Source organism: Bos mutus, chromosome 17 (assembly GCF_027580195.1).
Source record: "Bos mutus isolate GX-2022 chromosome 17, NWIPB_WYAK_1.1, whole genome shotgun sequence".
Taxonomy (NCBI): Eukaryota; Metazoa; Chordata; class Mammalia; order Artiodactyla; family Bovidae; genus Bos; species Bos mutus.
In genome coordinates, this window is record NC_091633.1 from 68,956,593 (window position 1) to 68,979,544 (window position 22,952).

Consider the following 22,952-nt stretch of genomic DNA (forward strand, 5'->3'; position numbering starts at 1 on the left):
AAGTCGGTGATGCCATCCAACCATCTCATCCTCTGTCGTCCCCTTTTCCTCCCATCTTCAATCTTTCCCAGCATCAGGGTCTTCTCAAATGAGTCAGTTCTTTGCATCAGGTGGCCGAAGTATTGGAGTTTCAGCTTCAGCATCAGCCCTGCCAATGTACACCCAGGACTGGTCTTCTTTAGGATGGACTGGTTGGATCTCCTTGCAGTCCAAGCGACTCTCAAGAGTCTTCTCCAACACCACAGTTCAAAAGCATCAATTCTTTGGTGCTCAGCTTTCTTTGTGGTCCAACTCTCACATCCATACACGACTACTGTAAAAACCATAGCTTTGTCTAGACAGACCTTTGTTGGCAAAGTAATGTCTCTGCTTTTTAATATTCTGTCTAGGTTGGTCATAATTTTCCTTTCAAGGAGTATGCATCTTTTAATTTCATGGCTGCAGTCACCATCCACAGAGATTTTGGACCCCCAAAAAATTAAGTCAGCCACTGTTTCCACTGTTTCCCCATCTATTTGCCATGAAGTGATGGGACCAGATGCCATGATCTTAGTTTCATGAATGATGAGTTTTAAGCCAACTTTTTCACTCTCCTCTTTCACTTTCATCAAGAGGCTCTTTAGTTCTTTGCTTTCTTCCATAAAGGTGGTGTCATCTGCATATCTGAGGTTATTGATATATCTTGCATATCTGAGGTTATTGATATATCTCCCAGAAATCTTGATTCCAGCTTGTGCTTCACTGAGCCCAGCATTTCTCATGATGTACTCTGCATACAAGTTAAATAAGCAGGATGACAATATACAGCCTTGAGGTAGTTATTTTTCTATTTGGAACCAGTCTGCTGTTCCATGTCCAGTTCTAACTGTTGCTTCCTGACCTGCATACAGATTTCTCAAGAGGCAGGTGGTCTCGTATTCCCATCTCTTTCAGAATTTTCCACACTTTATTGTGATCTACACAGTCAAAGGCTTTGGCATAGTCAATAAAGCAGAAATAGGTGTTTTTCTGGAATTCTCTTCCTTTTTTGATGATCCAGCAGATGTTGGCAATTTGATCTCTGGTTCCTCTGCCTTTCCTAAAACCAGCTTGAACATCTGGAACTTCACAGTTCACATACTGCTGAAGCCTGGCTTGGAGAATTTTGAGCATTAATTTACTACTGTGTTCCGCAGAAGGCAATGGCAACCCACTCCAGTACTCTTGCCTGGAAAATCCCATGGACGAAGGAGCCTGGTAGGCTGCAGTCCATGGGGTCGCAAAGAGTCGGACACGACTGAGTGACCTCACTTTCACTTTCACTTTACTAGCGAGTGAGATGAGCGCAATTGTGCGGTAGTTTGAGCATTCTTTGATATTGCCTTTCTTTGGGATTGGAATGAAAACTGACCTTTTCCAGTCCTGTGGCCACTGCTGAGTTTTCCAAATTTGCTGGCATATTGAGTGCAGCACTTTCCCAGCATCATCTTTTAGTTTTTGAAATAGCTCAACTGTAATACCATCGCCTCCACTAGCGCTGTTCATAGTGATGCATCCTAAGGCCCACTTGACTTCACATTCCAGGATGTCTGGCTCTAGTTTAGTGATCACACCATCATCATTATCTGGGTCGTGAAGATCGTTTTTGTACAGTTCTTCTGTGTATTCTTGCCACCTCTTCTTAATATCTTCTGCTTCTGTTAGGTCCATACCATTTCTGTCCTTTATTGAGCCCATTTTTGCATGAAATGTTCCCCTGGTATCTCTAATTTTTTTGAAGAGATCTTTAGTCTTTCCCATTCTGTTGTTTTCCTCTATTTCTTTGCACTGATTGCTAAGGAAGGCTTTCTTATCTCTCCTTGCTATTCCTAGGAACTCTGCATTCAGATGCTTATATCTTTCCTTTTCTCCTTTGCTTTTCCCTTCTCTTCTTTTCACAGCTATTAGTAAGGCCTCCTGAGACAGCCATTTTGTCTTTTTGCATTTCTTTTTCTTGGGGATGGTCTTGATCCCTGTCTCCTGTAGAATGTCACGAACCTCCATTCATAGTTCATCAGGCATTCTCTCTATCAGATCTAGTCTCTTAAATCTAGTTCTCACTTTCACTGTATAATCATAAGGGATTTGATTTAGGTCATACATGAATGGTCTCTCTTTCATCAAATAGATGGGGAAACAGTGGAAACAGTGTCATACTTTATTTTTTGAGGCTCCAAAATCACTGCAGATGGTGATTGCAGCCATGAAATTAAAAGACATTGACTGCTTGGAAGGAAAGTTATGACCAACCTAGATAGCATATTCAAAAGCAGAGACATTACTTTGCCAACAAAGGTCCATCTAGTCAAGGCTATGGTTTTTCCAGTGGTCATGTATGGATGTGAGAGTTGGACTGTGAAGAAAGCTGAGCACTGAAGAATTGATGCTTTTGAACTGTGGTATTGGAGAAGACTCTTGAGAGTCCCTTGGACTGCAAGGAGATCCAACCAGTCCATTCTAAAGGATATCAGTCCCGGGTGTTCATTGGAAGGACTGATGCTGAAGCTGAAATTCCAATACTTTGGCCACCTCATGCGAAGAGTTGACTCATTGGAAAAGACCCTGATGCTGGGAGGGATTGGGGGCAGGAGGAGAAAGGGACAACAGAAAATTAGATGGCTAGATGGCATCACCGACTCGAGGGACATGAGTTTGAGTGAACTCTGGGAGTTGGTGATGGACAGGGAGGCCTGGCATGCTGCGATTCATGGGGTTGCAAAGAGTCAGGCATGACTGAGTGACTGAACTGAACTGAACTGAATGATCTAGTGGTTTTCCCCACTGTCTTCAATTTTAGTCTGAATTTGGCAATAAGGAGTTCATGATCTGAGCCACAGTCAGCTCCCGGTCTTGTTTTTGCTGGCTGTATAGAGCTTCTCCATCTTTGGCTGCAAAGAATATAATCAATCTGACTTCGGTGTTGGCCATCTGGTGATGTCCACGTGTAGAGTCTTCTCTTGTGTTGTTGGAAGAGGGTGCTTGCTATGACCAGTGCGTTCTCTTGAAATTCTGTGTTATTAACATAAATAATTGAGTTGTTTCTTTCATCCCCAAAACTGATTTATTTACATATTTTCATTCTAATTTCTTTAGAAGTATCTTGTGTAACATAGGATCCCTATCTAATGTAATCTTAGACATAAATGTCTTTTAATTGCCATATAGTATTTTCCTTATCAAAATGCACACAAAATATTTTTATGATTTAATTTTAATGACCAGTGGTTTCTAATTCTCTAAATTTATAATTAAATGGTTCTTATTTTTATCTGCATTTTGGATTACCTGCTGCTACTGCTGCTAAGTCACTTTAGTTGTGTCCGACTCTGTGCGACCCCATAGACATCAGCCCACCAGGCTCCCCCGTCCCTGGGATTCTCCAGGCAAGAACACTGGAGTGGGTTGCCATTTCCTTCTCCAATGCATGAAAGTGAAAAGTGAAAGGGAAGTCACTCAGTCAGTGCCCGACTCTTAGCAACCCCATGGACTGCAGCCTATCAGGCTCCTCTGTCCATGGGATTTTCCAGGCAAGAGTACTGGAGTGGGGTGCCATTGCCTTCTCCATTGGATTACCTAGGGAACTTCAAAAATTGCTGATATTTAGGTCCTAGTCCAAAAAATTCTTATTTAATAGTCCTGAGTGTTTTTTGCATTAAGATATATTTAAATCTCTCCAAGTCACTCATTATAATGTGTAGTCATTGTTGGCAATCACTGCTCTAAATGTTAGAAAACATTTTCATCTGGTTTGAGTAACCATGGCAAATTTACTAGGTATATAATTGATCAGAATAAATTAAACATGTTATAAATTATGAAAGAGAGTTCACAGACACCATTGTTTCAAATTGCACTTTTTTTTGTCATTTCAAAGGTTTACTTACTTGCTGGTTATGCATCAATATAGATAAGAGGTAAATCTCTCTTTCTAAATGGGTAAGATATGCTTGTTTTAAATTTTGATTAGGGACTTTTTGGAAGCAGGTATGAGGAAAAAAGTAGCTTCAACTAAAGGTACATTCTCCAGCAGGTCAATGTTAAGAAATAATACAAATTTAAGTCAAAGATATATAGAACTTGTATGCCAGAAAGCTCTCTCTAGCACACTCCTATGAAAATCTTCATGTATCCTTCAAACTTGGCAAGGGGTGTAGCACACTGAAAACCACTGCTCTGTGGTATGGGAGATAATGTTTCTTTCCCCTCCAAGTCAACCCCTACCCTGCTCCCTGCCTCCTGGAGGCTGATCTAAATAGACAGTACTGTAACCTTCCTCACCCTCTGGCTTCTGATCAGGTTTATTCCATGAGTTAGGAGGGAGAGTGAGGTCAGATTTCCTTTCAGTGGGTTTTTCCAGGGCAGACTGATTCCCTTCATTCTAAATCACAGTTCCTTTTAGGTGGCCATCTCTCCATGACTTTCTCCTTCCAGTTTTGAATACTTACTCTCCCTTCTTGTCCCCTAGATCCTAGAGCAAGTTAACAGCCCCAGGGTAGTCACTATACCTGATGAGTTCCCACACCATCTGAAAATAGTCTCCATACTAAATCATTCTTAAAATATTTTGATTTGCATGTGCTAGGCTGACTCATCTATGGACAGAGGAGTCTTCTGTGTGACTCTGTGGCTTTCAAAGGGGTTGCTTGGGATCAGGGGTGTTGCCGAACAAGGCTTCTGGCTCCTTGTCTTCTCTAATTAGAGAGCATAATGGCTATTTCTGAAGCAAACCTCAACAGACAAGCCTGGCATTTATGGCTCAGTCCATATACAGATCACAGAGAATGAATACTTCAGCTGACATCATCCAAAACGAATACAATGAGTACCTGGACAGTCTGCTCAGGATGGTTTCTTGCCCACATCTACATGCTTGGTGAGTGAGGGATAACCCATCAGATAAACACCAAGGGAGGAATGTCAAACATATACAATACTTACACTCCTCCATCACTCTTCCCATTTGCCCCCTATTTATATACAATTCTGTCTTTTGTTGTTCACAAATTGTTTCTTGAAAATTGATCTACTTTTCTTAGCTAGAGTGTAAGTTTCATGGGATCATAAACCACAAACATATTTCTTTTTACTCTCTTCCAGCTCTCCTGTCTTTTGCATGGAATCAAGCTTATCTGTTGTTGTTCATTTGCTCAGTCTTGCCTAACTCTTTGTGAACCCAAGGACAGCAGATTGCCCAGTTTCCCTGTCCTTCACTATCTCCTGGAGTTTGCTCAGACTCATGTCCATTGAGTTGATGATGCCATCTAATCATCTCATCTCTAAGTTTATCTAATGAGCTCTTAATTTCAATTATTGTATTTTCTTGATTCATTCATTCAGCAAAATATTTATTGAGTTCCCAATTGGTGCTAGCCATTGAATGATTATAAAAATGAACAGAAGACCCTGACTAGTGTTAATTATCTGAGTATAATGACAATTGATTTTTTAAAGATAGATTAATTGAAAAGATAATATGCCCTTATTCATCTTTCACAAACTCCATCCACTCTCACCGTGACTATCAGAGTTCTTGGTTGAAAACAATACGAACTAACTCTGGGTAACTTAGGCAGAAAAGGAACTTATTGGGACAATATTTTGTAAATTACAGACTCAACCAGAAGTCCGGAGAACCAGTTCTAGAAAATAGGCAGACATCTAAGCAGGCTAGGCAGGAGCAGATGAGAGTTGTGGCGGAACACGGGTGGGGAACAGAGCACTGATGATGGCCGCCTGGCTGCATCACTGCACTCTTGACCTTGATGTCTGTCTAGAGACTGGAGAGGAGAGGCCAGCTTCAGCTGTCTCTGCATCTTGTGACATACTCACTCCAAACCCTGGGTGCCCATCGTGATCATCTGTGGAGGCAAATGAAGGTTCTTGCCAATTGTTAGGGGTCTGGGACAATAAGGGCATTCAGTGCTTCTAAGAGGTGACACTCTACTTCCAGTTAAGACCCTCTCACTGGAATATTTCCCAAATAAAGGAGGACTGCATGTCAGAGGCCAAAAATACTCGCAAGTGTCCACTCTATTCATATAGAGAACTTTACAGCCAACACACTGGCAATAGTGTTATATATTGGTAAACAACTTAGGAAGTGCTTAATATTCCAGACACCCATGGAGGCAGTGTTTTCAGGATAAATATTAATGATTTCCCCAGGAATTGAGCTATTTGTGGCAGAATTTGTCATTGTTAGTTCACACAAATATTTGCCAAGACATAAAAGAGCAGAGCTAATTCATTCATTTCAATAAATATTTACTGACCACATGTTAAGGGCAAGGTGGTGGGAGCTGAAAAAACCTAGCTAACCTGCCTTCTGCCATTTCAGCATGCATTGCCAGCCTAGGCTTGGGGCCTTGGGGTTGCAAGGACATCACTTTACTAAAGTTTAACCCAGTATCTCACCCGCACTCTTTACTTAGTGCCTATCTTGGTGAAGACTTAGAAAAGGAGATTATAGGACTGGTAAATGCGGGGGAAAGGAAGTGAAAAGCAAGGGAGAAAAGGAAAGATATACCCAACTGAATGTAGTTCCAGAGAAGGAGGAAAGCTAAGAAGTCCTTCTTAAGTGAACATGCAAAGAAACAGAGGAAAACAGTAGAATGAGAATATTAGAGATCTCCTCAAGAAAGTTGGATCTATCAAGGGAACATTTCATGCAACAATGGGTACGATAAAGGACAGAAATGGTAAGGACCTAACAGAAGCAGATGAGATTAAGAACAGGTAGCAAGAATACACAGAACTATAGAAGAAAGGTCATAATGACCTGGATAACCATGATGGTGTGGTCAGCCATGTAGAGCTGGACATTCTGGGTATGAAATCAAGTGGGCCTTAGGAAGCATCACTATGAACAAAGCTAGTGGAGGTGACAGAATTCAAGCTGAGACATTTAAAATCCTAAAAGATGATCCTGTGAAAGTGCTACACTAAGTTGGCAGCAAATTTGGAAAACTCATCAGTGGCCAGAGGACTGGAAAAAGTCAGTTTTCATTCTAATCCCAAAGAAGGGCAATGCCAAAGAATATTCCAACTACCATACAGTTGGAATGGTAGCAAAGTTATGCTCCTTTCACGTGCTATCAAAGTTATGCTCAAAATCCTTCAAGCTAGGCTTCAGCAGTATGTGAACCAAGAACTTCTAGATGTACAAGCTGGGTTTCAAAGTGGCAGAGGAACCAGAAATCAAATTGCCAGCATTTGTTGGATCATGGAGAAAGCAAAGGAATTCTAGAAAAACATTTGCTTCATTGAATACACTAAAATCTTTGACTGTGTTGATCACAACAAACTGTGGAAAATTCTTAAAGAGATGGGAGTACAAGATCACCTTACCTGTTTTCTGGGAAACCTGTATGCAGATAAAGAAATGACAGTTAGAATCAGACATGGAAAAATGGACTGATATAAATTTGGGGAAGGATACTGCAAGACTGTATATCGTCACCCTGCTTATTTAACTTATATGCAGAGTACAGCATGTGAAATGCTGGATTGGATGAATCACAAGACGGAATCAAGATTGTCAGGAGAAATATCAACAACCTCAGATATTCAGATGATACCACTCTAATAGCAGAAAGTGAAGAGCTTCTTGATGAGAACGAAAGAGGAGAGTAAAAAAGCTGGCTTGAAGCTCAAATTAAAAACCCAGTCCCATCACTTCAAGGAAAATAGAAAGGGAAAAAGTGGAAACAGTGACCGATTTTATTTTCTTGGACTTCAAAATCACTGCAGATGGTGACTGGAGCCATGAAATTAAAAGATGCTTGCTCCTTGGAAAGTGGGCTTCCCATGTGGCTCAAGTCGTAAAGAATCTATCTGCCAATTGCAGAACAGGAGACGGGGTTCAATCTGTGGGTCAGGAAGATCTCCTGAAAGAGGAAATGGTAACCCAGTCCAGTATTCTTGCTGGGAAATGGACAGAGGAGCCTGGTGGGCTATAATCCATAGAGTTGGAAAGAGTCAGACATGACTGAAGTGAATGAGCATAGCATCCCTTGAAAGGAAAGCTATGACAAACCTAGACAGCATATTAAAAAGTAGATACGTCACTTTCCCTTGAACAGCAAGGAGCTCAAACCAGTCCATCCTAAAGGAAATCAACCCTGAATATTCATTGGAAGGACTGTTGCTGAGGCTGAAACTCCAGTACTTTGGCCACCTGATGCGAAGAGCTGACTCACTGGAAAAGACCCTGATGTTGGGAAAAATTGAAGGCAGGAGGAGGAGGGGGTGACAGAGGATGAGATTGTTGGATGGCATCACCGACTCAACAGACATAAATTTGAGAAAATTTCAGGAGATAGTGGAGGCCAGAGGAGCCTGACATGCTACAGTCCATGGGGTAACAAAGAGCTAGATATGACTTAGTGACTGAACAATAAAAACAAAAATGCAGAAGATAAAGGTGAAAGTGAAGTTGCTCAGTCGTGTCTGACTCTTTGCGACCCCATGGACTGTAGCCCACCAGGCTCCTCCGTCCATGGGATTCTCCAGGCGAGAATACTGGAGTGGGTTGTCGTTTCCTTCTCTAGGGGATCTTCTCGACCCAGGGATTGAACCCAGGTCTCCTGCATTGCAGGCAGATGCTTTACCCTCTGAGCCACCAGGGACTAATGTAAAAAAATTTACTGTTAACCTTTTGGGTAAAAAGCATCAAGAGCTATAAGAACATTCTAGCTATAAAGATGATATAAAAGATAAAATTTTTTTTTCTTCTAAGCAAAATTTTGAAAGTCATCTTTTATTTTCCTTGTCCCCTACATCTACCAGCTGCTCTATGCCAAATTGAAGATAGTGCCATACAAACTGGACACTTGGAACTGCTGATTCTGCAAAAGCTACACTGTTCTGTGGTGCTTTTTACTAAGGTATTCATGTTTATTCTTTCCCTTGGTCTTCACAACAATCCTATGAAGTAGCTAAGGATTATCATGCCCACTTTGTAAACTAGCAGACTGATTCTCATAGAGGATAAGTAGCTGGCTTGGTCAAACAGCAGGTAAATATCAGAGTTAGGAGTCAAATCTAGCTTTACCTGACTTCAAACCTGAACTCTCAACCACAGCTCTACACATTTTTTTTTTTTTTTTTTTTTTTAAAAAGTGAAAAGCATCACTTAAGGAACATACAAGTCTAGGAGTTATTTCTTAGACTGGAAACGGACAATCAGTAGGGAGTAGCAACTGGGACATTTCACTTTAGAGTTTGATGTGTGTAAGCTTGTTTCTTATAAGACTATTGATAATGTTATTTGGGCCATGAAATGGAAATTAGGTGTTTTGTGTGGTGGGTCCTAACTGTTATCTTAGACGTCTTTATATAACTTCCTGCTCTTGGAAGACAATCTCCAGAGATCCCTGTCACTGCCCGTGGCTGGCTGCAGGATATACAAGGTAAGCTATATGCAAGCAAGTCCTTATTCTTTCTGTAAGTCAGCTTTTGCAATGAATTCACAATCTCATCTTTTCTCATATAAATACTACTGGATATTTTTTGCAAGAATCTTTTAAAAATGAAAGGCTGGGTCGCAGAATTGACTTTATAGGACACTGCACGTGCCAAAGCCATTTCAAATCTTACTTCATTTCAAAAATGCCTCTGTGGCTGGATTTTTCATTTCTTTTCCTTATTTTAGATCATTATAACACATTTTATAGGTCAACGTCAAACAGCAAGTCTTCACCATGCCTAAGCTGTTGTTGGAAATCACGCCAGAACACACAACTGTACCCACTAAGTTAATGGAAATGCAACATTGTGGCTGGAATTTTACATCAGTGAAAATCACGAAAACTCACGAACCCAATTCCCGCAACACAGAGAAAAAAGAGACTGGTTCTTTCTACTGTGAGCGGCCAACCCACAGGCCATTAATGACTCCTTTTGTGGAATAGGCGACCCTTAGTAGTTCCCACTTCAATAAACCATAAACTTTTAAATGCACACTAAACACCAGAGAACTCCCAATCTTTTCACCATTATCTGCACCCACCAAATGTGTATCTATGCGGGGACCAATGCACAAGACAAAATGCTTCTCCTTTAAAAACCTTATATTTTGATTCAGCCAGCACCTGCTGTGACCCCAGAAGTGTATCAACGTGGGTCGTAACGTTTTCTAGTCCCTTTGGTGTTTAGTGGACACACTATTTCGTACCTACAGTTTCCATTTGACCACAAACATCCTATCTTTAGCTGAGCAGCCTAACAGGAGCAAAAGTGAGGAGCAGTTCTCAATTTGGCGGTACCTTAGAATCATCTGAAAAGTTAAAAAAACCCAAAATCCTGATGCTTAGGCTGTGTCAGACTAATACCTTTAGAATCTCTGGAGGTGGGAGCCAGGCGTTGCTAGTTTTAGATCTTCCTGGGTGGATGTGGGCCTGGGCTGAGGACCTGAGAGGAGCATGGCCTTCTTTTTTCTCTTTCTGGCCTTCTTGGTTTGTCCTTCATCAGGTCTCCTCTCTCCCTCTCCCACAATCATTCCTACTGTGGGGAATGATATTTTCCCCACAATAACAAGAAAGTTTAATGTTTTCCCTACATAAAAAAGGCCTCCTTGAAGAAAAAAAAAAAAAGTTTTAAACAGATTGCCTGATTTCCAGCACCATGGCCGGCCACACCACAGAAGCTGTGGGTTTTCTACTCAACCTCAAAGCTTATTAGGAAAGAAATCGACAGTTCTGACTACTTTAAGAAAACCCAGGGACTGTGGATCGTCAGGGGCTATTAGAAAGACCAGTGTTTCTTTTTACATGGGCCCTGGGTCATTTGCCCAAGTCATTAGATCCTGCTTCCAGGCCACTTGAATGTGTGGGGCAGAGCCTAGTAACTTGCATTCTAACAAGCTTTCCAATGATTTGAACACTGGAAACTATTGAAGAAGCTGGTTGGCTCTCTAATAGCAGTGCCACCTCTATAATGTAAGCTTATCCCAAAGATTCAAAGAAGGCAATGGCACCCCACTCCAGTACTCTTGCCTGGAAAATCCCATGGACGGAGGAGCCTGGTAGGCTGCAGTCCATGGGGTCGCTACCAGTGGGAATATTGAATTTGAAGAAATGTTGAGTATCATGTTAATGGGAATGAATTTTCATAAAGGGTTAAAATACACTAGAAATACAGTTTTTCTTGAAGTTCTTGGTGCTCATGATGCCAAGTGTATTTGACCTTGTTTTCAGTGGATAAATCAGAGGCTCTTGGAGGGGAAATACATCTAAACTTGCACTGAAATTGTATGCTTCTGCATCCATCTGTATTTCTGATACAGCCTGGACCACTTTCTTTCTATGTGACCTTCAACAAATTAGCTAGTCCTCCCTCTGATTAGCATCATCTGTGAATTTGTTAGGGGAGGCACACTGATTGAAACCGCCCACCTTGGCCAGGCACCATAGTAACCACTTGCATGAGTTGTTTTATGACAGGAGATCCTGATAAGGAATACGGAACTAATAAGCCACCACCAACCGTAAGAGTTTGGGAAAGGTAGAAAGGAGGCACAGCGTATCAGTCCACTTCCCAGAATCCCTCTCGCTAGCATCCATCTTGGCTGAGCGATGCGTGAGCCACCAGGAAAGACTCTGAGTTAGAATGATTGGCCAAAGACCACCCAGAAACTAATCCCATCACCATAAAACCCGAGACTGCGAGCCACGCGGCAAAGCAGTTCTCCTGGGTTCCCTTACCCTACTGCTCTCCACCCGGGTGCCCTTTCCCAATAAAATCTCTTGCTTTGTCAGCACATGTGTCTCCTCGGACAATTCATTTCCAAGTGTTAGATGAGAGCCCAGTTTTGGGCCCTGAAAGGTGTCCGCCTTCCTGCAACAAATTGGGGACCCCAAAGACTTTCATGCCTCAAAGACTGCATGAAACCTTAATGGTATGATACCTGTGCTTTGTGACTGGTAAGACCTGGCCCAGCTGCTGGCTGTCGCTCGCACTCCTGCTGTCCAGGCCGATAGCCTTGTGTTGCAGGAAACTCTCAGAAGCGCTAGTCTTGCCAGGTGCATGTCAGTCAGTTTTGTGGCTGAGCTGGGACTTGAGCCCAAGAGTCCCAATAGGACGCAGTTCTCTTTGTATTTCACCCCAGCATCTGAATCGAGATGCTTGGCTCAGATTTGTATCACGCTGAGCAAGGAACTCAAAGCAATGATTTGAATTCCTTATGTGACAGAGAAAGATACATTTTAAATGCAAAATCCTTCCCGTCTCCTGCCTTGTAAAGAGAAAGGACACTTTGTCATGCTGGGTACCTGGCGTTTGTCATGCTCCAGAGAGAGGTGAAAGGTGGAGAGAATGAGAAAGCTGAGGAGGCAAAATTTTGCTGCAGGAAAAAAGATGGAGCCAAAGGGAGAAACCAAGATTCCAGGACAAAGGTGGGGCAGGCAGATGGAAAGAGGGGAGAAGCCCATGAAGACTGGATTAAAGAGACAGGAACTGCCTCAAGGAGTGGAATTCCTGAAAGAAAATAAAAATTCAAGAGAGATTATTAGGAAAGTTTGCTCTCCAAGTATACACAGTACAATCTGTTTATCCTGTCTCCAAAACTCCTCCCCAAAAGATCCACATTGCTTATAAGTGGTTCTAGAGTCCAGTTTGGGTTTGTTTGCATGATTGCTTTTTAGAATGTGTTGGTGCAGAGTTAGGCATAAAGAAAGAGTAGAAACATTTAAGACAGTGGCACCCATTTGGGTAAATATTGTATCACCACTCCTCTCTGGAATTTAAAAATTACAGAAGCTAAATAAACCATCCACAAATTAACAGGTTTTGCTAAATAAGTCAGGTCTTGTCTCTATGTCGGGAGTCCTCTCCCAAGCTAAGGGGTGGTTTCCAGGCTGGACTCCCAGGGCAAGCAGAGCTGCCAGTTCAGTCTGTGCTTCCAGCATGAGGCATTGTGAGACCCTCAGGCGCTGGTTTTCCACGCCTGCTTCCTTCCCACTGCCTCCCCGCCTCATTTACAGTCTGCATCCTCAATTCTTTTGCATCCATACTCCATCTTTAAATTTCCATCAAACTACAGTTTTTATCTGCACCTAATTTCCTTGATTTCCTATCCTTCTCCTGGCCTGCTATTTATAACTTGCATCAGTTTCTCAAACTTGATTCTTAACTCCCTTCCCAAGGACTGGCTTTCCTTTCCGTCTGTTGTTCTTATTGTCTTTGACTCGCTAGCTCTTGGACTTCCCAGGTGGTGCTGGTGGTAAAGAACCTGTCTGCAAATGCAGGAGACATGAGTCAGGTTCAATCCCTGGGTCAGGAAGATCCCTTGGAGGAGCGCATGGCAACCCATTTCAATATTCTTGCGTGGAGAATCCCATAGATAGAGGAGCCTGGCAGGCTACAGTCCGTTGGGTTGCAGAGTCAGACACAACTGAAGCAACTTAGCACGCATACATGTACCCTTGTTCTAAGACATTCCTGGCGACACCTCCCTCCATGCAGCTTCTCCCACAAGGCCACGACCCAGAGACTAGTCTGCCGCCTCTGTTAAGCTCAGTCCTGCCCCTGAAAGCACCATAGATGAAGTCAATGTCCCTTTGAAAAGAAGGCTGTTGTGTTCCCTATCCACGCTTAAACCACCCAAGGGTCTGACTTGATGTCGAGTGTAGACGTCTGCACACAGGATTTCCAGATCATGATCTGCAGTAGCACCCTCACGTTTCTGAGGCAATGATAGGCCAACAAACACACACATTCCAGGAAGATACTTCTGTGCCTGCACACATAACGATGCCTGTGTGTGTGGGTCTAATTACATTTGTTGTTCTTTTTTAAAGAGAGATTTTAATTAGAAATTAACACATGCTCTATGCTGTTTTCCTTTAATCCTTAATCAATTCTATTCAAGCGTAGCAAAGAGATTGAAGATATATTTTATATTTTTAAAAGCCCCATCTGTTTTCTCATCTACTGAAATAGAAAAAAAGATAGAAAGAAAAGAAAAGAAAAACTCCACTTGTACTGTATAGTTTTCCCCAGGAAGTCACATCATTTTCATGCAGAAGGCAAATTGCCTTCTGAGGTCATCGACATAACATGATTTAGCCCCAAAACTAATTGGAGCAATACTATTTATAGTCTGAATAAAACATTTTTGTGAGAAATGAGTCTACCGAACTCTGTCACTCTTTACTACCTTTTAAAAGCAGCACATTTTCACCATGAGAGCCGCACAGTTCTTTCTGTGGACTCCCTACCCCGCATTTCAGTTCTGCTCTTTCGCTGGGCAATGCACTTGGGGGGATGTGAAAAAGAGATAATTGCAAAAACATGGGGCTTTCTGCTTTTGCTGCCAGCTTTCCCACCCCAAATAATATATTGGAATCTCAAGTTATTCTTTGTGAATAAAGCATAGAGTTCTTTTGAAGGAAAACACACAAAGGAAAAGTGATTTTTTTGAAGGGAGGAAAAAAATTGTAGTTAAGGTTATCAGCCTTTTTGTTTTTAACTGTTTGTTGCCAAGTATGAGATAAAGAGAATTCAAAGTGAATTCATTCAACTTACATGAATGATTTTTGGGGGTGTGTTTGTTAAATTTTCCTTTTGGGGGAGTCTCCATCACTACCTCAGCAAGGGGTGGCTGCCCGAGCCCAACCCCCAACCCCTTCCCTTCCTGGACTGTAGTCACCGCAGTCACATGCCAATGTGCTGATGGTCACATTTTCCATCAGCAGCATTTGGCTATTCGGCATAGTCCTCAAGCGATTGTGCAGACTTGGAGTTGCCTGCAGTGTGGCTCATGTGTTCCTCATAGACTGTCTGGACAACTGTGATTCTCAGAGGCAATTAATTGTTAAATGTTTAAAGACATAAGTTATCTTTGTCAAATCTATGCACTCTGTTTCTGAACATGGTCTGGCATTGCTCTGGCTTTCAGGGTAGTGCAACGATTCTTCTACGATTAGCGAAAAATGGATTTGGAAATGAAGCACTACTTGGGCACTTTTCTGCAAAAACAGCTGAACAATTCAGGTCCCAAGTCTGGCTTTCCTTGCCCTCTTTTTACACCCACTGAGACATGGTGTGCACAGAAAGTCACTGTTTAACTAGAAACACCTATGTGCACAACTTGACTGCTGCAGCATTTACAGTATATATAGCATTTACATAGTATACACACTTGCCAAAGTATTTTTTGCTCTATTGCTGATTTTCAAGTAAGCAAGTGGTTAAAACAATTTCTAAACAGTGACTGCCGTTTTGTAAATTTCATTCATTTTATGTTCACAGTAATAAATGCTTCCTGTTAAGTGAAACATCTTTGGAAAGTCTGGTGGAAAAATAAGAAGCATGGAAGGGTAATCTGGCCTTTCCCGGTAGGTAGTGGGGGTGGAAACTTGATCCCTTTTCTTTTCCTTTATTGCACAGCCAGTCAGTGCTCCACAGAAATGGCCCTATGCAAGAGTGTACAAAGCCTGCCTCTGTGGTCATTTGTAGGCTCAGCTAAGGTACACTGGATCTTTAATGACTTTGGGAAAGTGTGAGCATACCATTGGGCTTCTCCGGTGGTGCTAGTGGTAAAGAAGCCACCTTCCAGTACAGGAGACACAAGAGATGTGTTCAGTCCTTGGGTCTGGAAGATCCCCTTGAGGAGGGCTTGGCAACCTACTCCAGTATTCTTGCCTGGAGAATCCCATGGACAGAGGGGCCTGGTGGGATACAGTTCATAGGATCACAAAGAGTCAGACATGACTGAAGTGACTTAGTATGCATGCATGCACGGGCACATTGTCACCACTTGGCTAGGTATTTATTCTTCAGGAATAATCTAAGCATGGGGAAAGCATAATTAATTAATAGCAGATCTGAAAACTTCCTCCAAGATTGGTACTTAGTTACTGAAATCAGTCACTGATCCATCCTGAGGACTCTGAAAGGGGTGGACAAAAGATTGTGTGACAGAAACACATCAATGGATGTGTTTCTCTTCTATTTGTAATTGTCTCCTACAAACCCATCCCTTCCATCAAATGTACATGTTCAGGATATATGAAAAGAAAAAAGTTAAAAGAAAAAAGAGGACAAAATTGCAATGAGTTATTAAGAATATTTGGGCATTATTTGAGGGAAATGAGTGACTTATGTGGGATGTCAGGCAATCCAGAGAGAATATATTGGGTAATTCCATTTGGTCACTAGTTATAATGCTCAGAACACTGAGACACTGGCCCTGTGAACATGTGATGAAGATGTGAGCCCAGAAGTAGCCAGATTGCTCAATCATGCAACGCCTTCAGTCTGGGAGCTACACGGCTTTGTACATGGGGCAAAGAGGACCACTACTAGAAGTGCCCCCGATCTTTCCTAATTCAGCACTGATTTTGTGAACTGGATAACTGTGTTCCTTTGAAGATGTTTGTCAAATAATTAGTCTCAATATTCAAATAAACCTGAATTTATCTTAGAGGAAGCTGATCTTGTTACTAGTTGAAATAAATATGCCTTTGGAATTTTCTTTTCTGGTTCTTTTATTTTTCTAGGCACCAACGGAAGGCAGAAGAAATTCCCCAGTGGATCCAGAGTCTATCCATTAGCAGCCATTTAAATGACGTTTTTTTTTTTTTTTTCCAAAGCACACACATTCTTTGCTGGTGAGTGAACAGATGGAAATGTGGCATCCTTCCTGCCACCCTTCATACTAAGACATATTCCTTCTACTCTCTAAATAACCTTGACGCAGGCTAAGCTTTCCAGACCTCATCTGTAGAAATTCTAAATTCATGCAAATGCATTATCATGCCAGTGAATTAAAGGAGAGAAGCAGAATTTAGAAATAGAGCTTAAGGAATAAAGCTTCATGAGGACCACCCTGAAATGGTGTAGAGATTCAACATCTGTTTCCAATCATTGGCTTCTGGAAGAGAGTGAGTTCTGTTTACAGCAGTTCCAGACCAGGTGAGAATGAAGGAGTCATATGTGTCCAGGGGGGCAGGTCAGCGTGGCTTGTGACAAGTTGTGACCTGTGTTGTGAATGAGGTCAGATATGTTTTTTTTTTTTTTAAGTGATTTATGTGTCTTTGAAACTTAGGCTGTAGTTAGGCAGATAGGATGGAGAAAGAAAAGGCAGAAGAGAGAGGGTCAAAGGGTGTGATGGGACATCAGGATTGGGAAGTCCTGTTTTTGAGTTCGCCTCTGACAGGTAATAGTTGCTTCAGGCAATTTGTTTCTACTCGGTGAGCCTCAACTTAGTCACCTTAAAAATGACTCTGTTAGATGAGTGACTCTCACACTATTTGATCTACAGACTTGCCACACTCTTGAAAACTGAGGCCTCCAAACGGCTTTTGTTTACATAGGTTCTATCTGTTGATAATCACCATATTAAAAATTAAAATGTGCAAATCTTTAAAATAGTAATTTATTTAAAATAGTAATAACAAGCCCTTTTCATGTTAACATATGATTATGAAAATTATATTTTCCAGAGCAGAAATAAATTTAGGGAGAAGTACAACATTGTTCGACAAAAAATGCAGATCAGTGTTTTGACTTAATAAGAGACTGCCAGATTCATATGTCTGCTTCTGCAGATTGAATCTGTTGCAATTTCACATATCATGTTGTCTTTGGAAAACTGCACTGTACATGCATAGAGGAAAGAGTGAAAAAAGCAAAATATTGACCAAATGTTATGGAAATAATTTTAATCTTCTATGCTTCCAGAAAGGGTCTTGGGGATAGGAAAGTCTATGTTTACTTTCCCAAGACATTAATACTGCCCTCTTTGTTTCATGCATGAAAAATACACACCAAATCTTTGATAACTGTGCACTTATGCTCTCATGCCCACCTTCCCCCTCCCTATTCTCCTTACTTCTCCAAAGAAGGCAATGGAAACTTCACAGGCAGTTTCTGGCAGTGCCAGTTGTCTATACCATACCGCCACCTCCCCCTTCCCTTTCCCATCTGGGAAGCTAGTCCCATGGAGCAGACCTACGATGTGAAGCCTCTGACTGCATAATAGAATGGGAGAGCATTCTCCATCACTTGAACTGAGGGCATTTACTGGCTCTTCCCAAGATGCAGAGGAAAGAACATGGGCTTTGAAATCAGAGAGTCTTGGATTGATCTACAATTCTGCCACTTATGTGGCCATGGACACATTAATTAATATGTTTTATCCTCAGTTTTCTTGTTTCTAAAATGAAGTTAACCTGTGTGGTTGATATATGGATTAAACGTGATAAGAATATTCACTGTTCACTTGTCTATGTGAAGAAATTTCATTAGATTGTTATTCTCCATCTTTTCATTTTGAGGATCCCTTTATGTTACAAGAAGTTTTGTGACTGCTAAAAGAACTTCTGTGTATGTGAGTTCTATCTGCTAATATTTCTCATATTAGAGTTTTCCTTTCATTTTTAAGGCAGAAAGTAAATTTTACCCTTTTTATAAAAAGTTTTATACAAACAATTTAAGTCTATGATCTATTTTTGAGTTAATTTTTGTAAAGAGTACAAGATATGGATCAAAACTCTTATTTTTGGCACATGGCAATCCAAATTTTCCAGCATATTCTGTTGAAAAGAGCATCCTTTCTTCACTGAACTATCTTTGTCCCTTAGTTGAAAATTCTTCTTTCATATATGAGTGGGTCTATTTCTGGATATTTTTTTCTGTTCCAGTGATCTATATGCCTATCTTTCATTAATACCATACTCTCGTGATTACTGTAGCTTTATATAGTAAGTCATGAAGTTAAGTAATATGAATTCTTTATTCTTCCTTTACTATAGTTTTTTGGCTACTCTAGTTTCTTTAACATCATATATATTTTAGAGTCAACTTGCCAGTTTCTACAAAACGTTATTCTGGAATTTTGGTCGAAATTGCATTGAATCTTTTGAGCAGTTTGTGGAGAATTGACATGGAGCAAGAGATTGAGTCTTCCAATCTCTTGACATATTTACAATATATGTATTCTTTGATCTTTTTTATCAATGTTTTTAACTTTCAGTGTCTATATTTCACATGTATTTTCTTATATTTATACCTAAGTACTTAGATGCTTTTCAACTGTGGTGTTGGAAAAGACTCTTGAGAGTCCCTTGGACTGTAAGGAGATTCAACCAGTCCATTCTAAAGGAGATTGGCTCCTGGGTGTTATTTGGAAGGAATGATGTTAAAGCTGAAACTCCAGTACTTTGGCCACCTCATGCGAAGAGTTGACTCATTGGAAAAGACTGATGCTGGGAGGGATTGGGGGCAGGAGGAGGAGGGGACGACAGAGGATGAGATGGCTGGATGGCATCACTGACTCGATGGATATGAGTTTGCATGAACTCTGGGAGTTGGTGATGGACAGGGAAGCCTGGTGTGCTGCAATTCATTGAGTCGCAAAGAGTTGGACACGACTGAGCAACTGAACTGAATTGATTTTATGTTTTTGGTGCTAATATAAATGAATCTTTAAATATTTCAGTTTCTGATCATTCATTCATATAGAACTTCACTTGATTTTTTAAATTTTTATTTTATTTTTTAATTTTTATTTTTTTAATTTAAATTTATTTATTTTAATTAGAGGCTAATTACTTTACAATATTGTATTGGTTTTGTCATACATCAACATGAATCTGCCAAGGGTGTACACGTGTTTTTTAAAGTAAGATTATTTATTCCTTGGCTTGTATAAACTTCATTTGATTTTCGTACATTGATCTTGTGTCCTGTAATCTTGATAAACTCATTTATGATGCTTAGAGCTTTTTCTCATTTTTCTTGTAGATTCATTGGGATTTACTACATAGACAATCATATTGTCTGTGAATAGAGACAGTTTTATTGCTTCCTTGGCAATCCACATGCTTTTTATTTATTTTTCTTGCCTTATTGCACTGGCTTAGACCTATCATTTGATATTGAATAGAAGCAATGAGAACAAATGTCCTTATCTTGTCCCCCTTCTTAGTGAGGAAGTACTCAGTATTTCTCCATTAACTATGATGTTAGTTCTAGGACTTTTGTAAATGACCTTTATCAAGTTGAGGAAGTTTCTTATTTTCCTAACTTGCTGAGAATTTTTTTTTTAATAAAGAATGGATGTTAACTTTGTTAAGTGTTTCTTCTGTTTCTATTGAAATGATCATATGGTTTTTATATGTTAGCCTGTTGCATCCATTGACTCAAACATGGCACCAGCCTTGCATTCCTAGGATAAACTCCACTTGTTCATCATGTGTTATCTTTTTCATATATTTTTGGTTCAATTTACTAAAATTTATTAAAAACTTTTGTTTCTATTTTTGTGATGAAAATTGATCTATAATTTTCCTGTAATGTTTTATTCTAATTTTGATATCAAGTAAACCTGACTTCATATATAAATTGAAAACTATTCTCTCCTCTTCAATTTTCATGAAGTGTCTGTTTAGAATGTTTATTACTTATTGGTAGTGCAATTCACCAATGAAGCCATCTAGTTCTGGAATTTCCTGTGATTAATAGTAGAGGATGAGATGGTTGGATGGCATCACAGATTCAATGAGCATGAACTTCAGCAAGCTCCAGGAGATGGTGAGGGACAAGAAAGCCTGGTGTGCTGCAGTCCATGAGTGCAGAGTTGGATTGCAGAGTTGGACACGACTTGGCAACTGAACAACAGCAAGTTTTCTGAATAGAAATTCAATTTTTTTAACAGATATGAGGCTATTAAAGTTATTTATTTATTATTGGGTAAGCTTTGGCAATTTGTGTTTGTTATGCATTGAATTATTTGATCTCAAAATTTATATAAATTTATATAAATCAACATATGTTTAAGTCCTAATCTGAAACTATAAATTGCAGATGTAAATAATTAAAACAAGGTCATAATGAAGTACAGTGGACTCCCAACACATTATAGTTGCTGGGGACACAGGAGAATACCATGTGAAGATTAAGGCAGAGATCAGGATTACCTGGGTGGGCTTTTGGTAATCACAAGAGTCCTTATCAGAGGGAGACAGAAGTTTGGAGATGAGATAATTCTGTGCTGATGGCTTCCAAAATAGAGGAGTGGACATGAAGCAAGGAATGTAGTCGGATTTTAGGAGCCAAAAAATGCAAGGAAACAGATTTTCCCCTGAAGCCTCCAGAGGAAACCCAGCCCTGTGGACCCATTTTAGAATTTTGACCTCCAGAACTGTGAGAGAATAGATTTGTCATTTTCACTAATTTTGTGGTAACTTGCTACAGGTACAATAAGAAAATAATACAATAACTAATCATTTTCTATTTTTCCAATGGTTGTTTTAGGGTTGATAGTATATGCCCTCAACTTATTAGAATCTACATTTAAGTAATATTATATATATTCATGGATGGAGGAGCCTGGTAGGCTGCAGTCCATGGGGTCACTAGGAGTCGGACACGACTGAGCGACTTCACTTTCACTTTTCACTTTCATGCATTGGAGAAGGAAATGGCAACCCACTCCAGTATTCTTGCCTGGAGAATCCCAGGGATGGCAGAGCCTGGTGGGCTGCCATCTATGGGGTTGCACAGGGTTGGACATGACTGAAGCAGCAGTAGCAGCAGCATATATATTCAGATACATTATAAGAACCTTAAGATGTATACTCCTCTTTTTCCTCTCCCAGTCTGTGTCCCAGTGTTGTCACATCTTTTTATTCTACATTATTCATAAAACCCATCATATATTATATTAATTTTACTTTACTTTTTTAAATTTTAAATTTATTTATTTTAATTGGAGGCTAATTACTTTACAACATTTTATTGGTTTTGCCATACATCAACATGAATCCGCCATGGGTGTAAAATGATGTTGAAATTTAGATACATATATTTTTACCCACGTATTTACTATCTCCAGTGCTATTCATTCCTCCATGTACATACATGTTTCTCTCCAATGTTATTTTCCCTGCCTGAAGACTGTATCATCTTCTGCAGTGCTGATTTTTCCCCTAGTTTTATATATCTTAAAAACTCTTTATTTTGCCTTTATTTCTGATGAGAAATATGCTGTCATTTTCAATATAAATCATATTATCTTGCTTTTTTGCATGCTCAGTCATTTTTTTATTGAATGCAGACATTGTGAATTTTAGCTCGTTGGATGCTGGATATTCTGATATACTTAAAAATATTTTGAGCTTTATCCTGAGACAGTTAAGTTGGTGGTAAATAATTTAATCATTTTGAGGTGTGCTTTATAGCTTTGTTAACTAGGACTAAAACAACTGCTGCTGCTGCTAAGTCACTTCAGTCATGTCCAACTCTGTGTGACCCCATAGACGGCAGCCCACCAGGCTCCCCAGTCCCTGGGATTCTCCAGGCAAGAACACTGGAGTGGGTTGCCATTTCCTTCTCCAATGTATGAAAGTGAAAAGTGGAAGTGAAGTCACTCAGTCATTTCAGCCCACCATGCTCCTCTGTCCATGGGATTTTCCAGGCAAGAGTACCGGAGTGGGTTGCCATCGCCTTCTAAGGCTAATTGCTATGGTTTTTCCAGTAGTCATGTACGGATGTGAGAGTTGGACTATAAAGAAAACTGAGTGCCAAAGAATTGATGAACTTTTGAGCTTTTGAACTGAGGTGTTGGAAAAGACTCTTGAGAGTCCCTTGGACAGTAAGGAGATCCGACCAGTCCATCCTAAAAGAAATCAGTCCTAAACATTCATTGGAAGGACTGATATGGAAGCTGAAACTCCAATACTTTGGCCACCTGATGGAAAGAACTGACTCATTTGAAGAGACCCTTTTGCTGGGAAAGATTGAGGGCAGGAGGAGAAGGGGATTAGATGGTTGGATGGCATCAGCGACTGAATGGACATGAGTTGGCATAAGCTCCGGGAGCTCATGATGTACAGGGAAGCCTGGTGTGCTGCAGTCCATGGGGTTGCAAAGAGTCAGACACGACTGAGCGAATGAACTGAACTGAACTTTGTTTCACTACAGATACCAGG